This window comes from Gorilla gorilla, chromosome 3 (genome assembly GCF_029281585.2).
Source record: "Gorilla gorilla gorilla isolate KB3781 chromosome 3, NHGRI_mGorGor1-v2.1_pri, whole genome shotgun sequence".
Classification (NCBI taxonomy): domain Eukaryota; kingdom Metazoa; phylum Chordata; class Mammalia; order Primates; family Hominidae; genus Gorilla; species Gorilla gorilla.
Window position 1 is genome coordinate 163795443 of NC_073227.2, and position 6608 is coordinate 163802050.

Sequence of the window (6608 nt, forward strand, 5' to 3'; positions counted from 1 at the left end):
CTTGATTGTTTGTATTATGTTTTTGATGTGTTGTTGGATTCAGTTTGCTAGTATTTTGTTGAAATTTTTTGTATCTAAGTTCATCAGATATATTGGCTGGTAGTTTCCTTTTTTCTTGTGTCCTTGTTGTTGTTGTTGTTTTTTATTTTGGTTTTTTGCTTGTTTGTTTGTTGGTTTGTGTTGGTATAAGTGTTACCCAGGCTTTGTAAAGTGAGTTTGAAGAATTCTCTCTGCTTCAATTTTTTGGAATAGTGTGAGAATAATTGGTATTAATTATTCTTCAAAGGTTTAGTAGAATTCAGCAGTGAAGCCATCTAGTTCTGGACTTTTCTTTGTTGGGAGACTTTTTGTTAGTTATTCCCTCTCATTACTCATCTGGTCTGTTCATGTCTTCTCTTTCTTCTCAGTTCCATCTAGGTAGATTGTATGTGTCTAGGAATTTAACTATTTCTGTATTCGTCCATTCTCATGTTGCTAATAAAGATATACCTGAGACTGAGTAATTTATAAAGAAAAAGGGTTCAGTTGATGCACAGTTCAACATGGCTGAGGAGGGCTTAGGTAATTTACAATCATGGCAGAAGGCAAAGGGGAAGCAAGACACCTTCACGAGGTGGCATGAAGAATGAGTGCCCAGCGAAGGGGGATGCCCTTTATAAAACCATCAGATCTAATGACAGCTAACTCACTATCTTGAGAAGAGGATGGGGAAACCACTCCCATGATTCAATTATCTCCATCTGGTCCCTTCCACAACATGTGGAGATTATGAGAACTACAATTCAGGATGAGATTTGGGTGGGGACACAGCCAAACCATATCAATTTTTACTACATTCTTGAACTTTTTGACCTGTAGGTGCTTGTAATACTCTCTAATAATCCTTTGGGGTTTTTTGTGGCATGAGTTGTAATTTCTTCTTTTTCATCTCTGATTTTATTTATTTGGGTCTTTTCTTGTTTAGTCTAGCAAATGATTTGTTGAATTTGCTTATCTTTTTTAAAAAACAACTTTTTGTTTTATTGGCATTTTGTGTTTTTTGTCTCTATTTTATTCGTGCTTTGATTTTTATTATTTATTTCCTTATACCAATTTGGGATTTGGTTTGTTCTTGATTTTCTAGTTCTTTGTTATGTATCTTTTGGTTGTTTACTTGAGATCTTTCTGCTTTTTTGATGTCAGTGTTTATTCCTATAAACTTCCCTCTTACTACTGGTTTTATTGCATCCTATAGGTTTCAGTATGTTGTGTTTCTATTTTCATTTGTTCCAAAAATTTTCTTCTTATTTATTGTTCCAATGGTCATTTGGGAACATGTTGTTCCATTTCCCATGTGTTTATATAGTTTCAAAAGTTTCTCTTGTTATTAATAGATAATGTTATGCCATTGTGGTCAAAAAGGATACTTGATATGGTGTCAGTTCTTTTAAATTTGTTGAGACTTGTTTTATGGCCTAACATGTAGCTTATCCTCGAGAATGTTGTATGTGTTGATGAACAGAATGTGTAGCCAAGCACGTGGGCTCATGCCTGTAATCTCAGCACTTTGGGAGGCTGAGGTGGGAAGATTGCTTGAGCCCAGGAATTTCAGACAAGCCTGGCAACATGATAAAGCCCTGTCTCTACGAAAAATTCAAAATATTACTCAGGCAAGGCTGGGCGCAGTGGCTCACACCTGTAATCCCACCACTTTGGGAGGCTGAGGAAGATGGATCATGAGGTCAGGAGTTCGAGACCAGCCTGGCCAAGATGGTGAAATTCTGTCTCTACTAAAAATACAAAAATTAGCCAGGCGTGGTTGCGGGTGTCTATGATCCCAGCTACTCGGGAGGCTGAGTCAGAGAATTGCTTGAACCCGGGAGGCAGAGGTTGCAGTGAGCAGAGATCGCACCACTATACTCCAGCCTTGACGACAGAGTGAGCCTCTGTCTCAAAAAAAACCAAAAAATTTCTCAGGCGTGGTGGCATGTTCCTGTAGTCTCAGCTACTCAAGAGGCTGAGATAGGAGGATTGCTTGAGCCCAGGGGTTCAAGGCTGCAGTTAGCTGTGATTGCTCCACTGCACTCTAGCCTGGGTGACAGAGTGAGACCCTGTTTCAATAAAAAAAAGAAAAAAAAATGTATTCTGTAGCTTTGGGATGAAAAGTCCTGTAAATGTCTATTACTTATATTTGTTCTAAAGTACAGTTTAACTCCAATGATTCTTTGTTGAATTTCTGTCTAGATTATCTTTTTAGTTGTGAAAGTCAGGTATTAAAGTCTCCAACTACGATTTTATTAGAGTTTACCTCTCCCTTTAGATCTAGTAATATTTGCTTTATATGTCTGGCTGCTTTAGTGTTGGATGCATATATATTATATGTATTATATTCTCTTGCTGAATTGATCCTTTTATCCTACATAGCGACCTTCTTTCTCTCTCTTTACTACACTTGAGTTAAGCTCTGTTTATCTAAAACAAGTATAATTACTCCTCACTTTTGGTTTCCATTTGCATGGAATACCTTTTCCATCCTTTCACTTTCAGTCTACGTGTATCTCTACAAATGAAGTGAGTTTCTTACAGGCAGCAAATAGTTGGGTCATGTTTGGTTAACTATTCAGCCAGTCTGTATCTTTTAAGTAAGAAATTCAGTCCATTTCTATTCAAGACTATTCTTGACAGCTGAGGACTTAATCCTGTCATTTTGTTCATTGTTTTCTGGTGGCTTATTTATTATTTATTGGTATGCCATGCATTTCTTTCTTCTCTTATTGATTATTATTGTAGGTTTGTCATTCTCTGTAGTAATGAAGTTTGATTCTTTTCTCTCTCACTTGTGTATATGCTTTGCCAGTGATTTTACACTTTTGTGCATTTTTATAATGATAATTATTATATTTAACTTCTATATACAGGGCTCCCTTGACTGTTTCTTGTGATGCTAATCTAATAGTGATCAATTCTTAGTTTTTGCTTCTCTGGGAAAGACTTTATTTCTCCCTCAGTTCTGAAAGATAGCTTTGTTGGATATAGTATCCTTAACTGATAATTGTTTTTCTATCAGCACTTTAAATATATCATCCCATTCTCTCCTGGCCTATAAGGTTTCTGCTGAAAAATATGCAGTTAATCTACAGGGAGTTCTTTAATATGGGACTTGATGGTTTTCTTTTGCTGTTTTAGAATTCTTTGTCTTTGACTTTTGAAGATTTGACTGTAATGTACTTCAGATGAGACATTTGTGGGTTGGATCTATTTAGGAATCTTTGAGGTTCTTGAATTTGTACAATATCTCTCCAAAGACTTGTGAGGTTTTCAACTACTGTTTAATTAAATTGATTTTCTATGTTTTTTCCCATCTTTTCCCTTTCTGGGACTCCCATAATATGAAGGCTTTCTTTAATCTTTTTTATTCTTATTTTTTTTCCTCTGATGAGGCAACTTCAAATGACTTATCTTTAAGTTCAAAGATTCTTCCTTCTGCTTAATAAAGTCTGCTGTTGAAGCTCTCTATTGTATATTTTAATTTTATTAATTGAATTCTTCAACCATATAATTTTTGTTCGGTTACTTTTTGTGATATCTATCTGTTTGTTAAGTTTCTTTTTCATAGGACTTGGACATTAGAGGACTAAAAATACTTCTTATTCATATTGTATGTTTTTTTGTTTGTATTAAATTGTGTATCTGCATTTTCTTGTATGTCACTGAATTTCCTTAAGATTATTATTTTAAACTCCTTTTCTGACAATTTGTAGATTTCTTTTTCATTGGGGTTTATTATTAGAGATTTATTCTGCTCACCTGGTTGCATTATATTCTTTTGCTTTTTCATGTTTCTTTTATCCCTGCACTAATGTCTATGCATCTGGTGGAACAACTTCCTCTTTTAAGTTTTCTAGAGTGGCTTTCATAGAAAGACTTCCACCTACCATTACATCTTAGTGTACCAGTTGGAAAGGGTATAGTGACTCTGTTTCTGGTAGACACAGTGGTATAGTTTTTGTGCTGCTTCTTCAGTTGTGTTCAGTAATAACAACTGAGGGTGTCTCCATGGCATAGGTTGTAAAAGTTTGTGGCAGTGGCAGCAGCATAATAGGTTGTTAAGGTCTTCAGTGACAAAGGCTTTGGGGTCCTCCTATTCTCATTTTACCCAAAATGAAGAGACTTAGCTGAAGGGATCCCTGTATCAGGTCTAACGTGGCCTACAAGCAGCTGCAGCTGTGCTGGGTTCCATGTGCAGGTACTTGGAGCAGCTGTGGAGCCCAGGTCCTAGGCTCAAGGTCTCATAAACCTATTGTGGCACCTGCATATTGAGTTGCAGGTTTGTTCTCTGTGGCAGGGTCAGATACTGGTTGCCCACAGAGCCAGGGTCTGTTACTCTGAGGCACCCATAGAAGTTTGGGCCCAGGGACTGGGATGTAACTCTGATTTTACTCCCAGGGAGTAAACAACCCTTGTCTGACTCCAGAGAAAAAGGAGTGCTCTGAAGTTTTGAGTCCAGGGAGTTATGGTTGTAATTTGAGAATCTGAGCCAATAGGGCTCAGTAGCAACTCAGGTCCCAGAGGACAAGGCACTGTAGAGTGGTGACACTAGACTCTGGGATGTTGAGGTGTGGCTATATCATAAACTCACTGAGACCAGGTGCAGTGGCAGCATGGTGGAGCACAGCTGTCATTTGGGCTCTGGTGGGCAGGGAGCAGCACACTAATGACTCCACTCCCCAGGGAGAGGAGCATGTCAGAAGTTCGGGCTTTAGAGAGCTAGTTCAGCTTCAAGTAAGCGGGATACTAGAGTTGTTTTGCCTGTAGAGCAAGGCGTCTCAGCTCAGCCACTGCTCTGTTTCCCTAGGATGCGGGAATTATGTCAACTTAACCCTGGGATGTGTAGCTACTCAGCGTGGCCAAGGCACCACTTCCCTGGGAGGCAATATGCTTCTTCAACTCAGGCGCAGGGTGTGTGACTATTCTGGCCCAGGCACCATTTCCCTAAGATCCAGTGTCTTGCTTCAGCTTGGTTATTGTGATATGTGACTGCTCTAGGAAGCCAAGGCACCATTTTCTGGAAGGGCAGCATAGCTGCTCTGGTAGGTCAAGGTACTGTTTTCCCAGAGGACAGGGTACTACTTCAGCTCAGGCACAGAGGGGTGTGACTGCTCTGGGTGGCTAAGGCACCATTTCCTTGGGATGCCTGGCATTGCTTCAACTCTGACACAGGGTTCAGGGTGCTTTAGCAACCTGGAGAGATATGTCGAGGAGCTCTGCTGAGGTACCATTTCCTTTGGAGGCAGTGTGCAGCTTTAGCATAGGGTTCTAGGGGTGGGGTACAACAGTGACTCAGAAGGGCATATGGAACCACTCCACCAAGCCACTGTTTCTCTGAGGAGGTAGTGTACTGGTTCAGCTCCATTCCCCCAACACAGGGCACAGCAACAGTGACTGTGAGGAGTAGCTGGAGCAGCTCTGCCAAGACACCATTTCCTTCAGTGGTAGTATACAGCTTCAACTCCCTCAAGGGGGTAGGGCACAGCAGTGATGGGAGAAGTCTATGGAATGGCTTTGCCAAGGCACTGTTTTCTCAGGAGGAAGTCCATAGCTTCAGCTCAGAGCCCTTAGGAGCACAGTGCACCAGTGACTGGGAGGAGTAGATGGAGTTCTACCAATTCACCATTTTTCTAGGGGGTGGTGCACAGCTTCAGCTCAGGCCCCTAGGGGTGAGGTGCAGCCATGACTAAGAGAGGTAGATGGAGAGGTTCTGCCAAAGTACTATTTCCCTAGGAAGGGTGTGCAGCTTCAGCTCTGGCCTGAGGGGGCAGGGAGTTATGCACAGGACAATACTAGTTATATATCTGGCAGTAGCATCTGTTGGTAGCTCAGCTGGATCTTCTGGGCTAAGATTATTAGGGACAATTGGAAATTAAGAGACTCTGAGGCTAATTTAAATAAAACAAACAGAGTGCTGTGCTGAGAGTCTCAGAAAGAAACTAAATAATGCATCATGTCCAAGATCAAGCACAAGAAAAGAAACAGGATGTGAAGCCAAGAGTTCAGGGGTCAGGTAAGCACAGAACATAGCAGGATGCAGTAAAGAAGCAAAGTTCCAGGACAATTATTGTGCATTGGACACATGATGTGTGGATGGATCAGCTCGATCTAAAGGCAGAGTATTGGAACGGGTTTAGTTCTCCAGAGGCTGGCTGTAGAAGCTTTCTATGAACACTAAACAAACAATACTCTGAGTCTCAGAGAACCAAGCTACAGGAAAAAGGAATCAAGAACATATACCAGGCCAGACATGGTGGTTCACCCCTTAATCCCAGTGTTTTGGGAGGTTGACGTGGGAGGATCATTTGAGGCCAAGCTAGGCAAAATAGTGAAACTTCCGTCTCCACAAAAATATTAAAAAATTAGCTGGGTGTCATCAGCTTATTGTCCTAGCTACTGGGGAGGCTGTGGCAAGATAACTGCTTGAGCTAAGGAGTTCAAGTTTACAGTGAGCTATAATCATGCCATGGCACTCCAGCCTGGGAGACAGAGCAAGATCATGTCTCTAAAATTTAAAAGAAAATATATGAAAAATATAAGGTCTAATTTTCTATTATTATAAGCCATCTTTAATTTCTAAG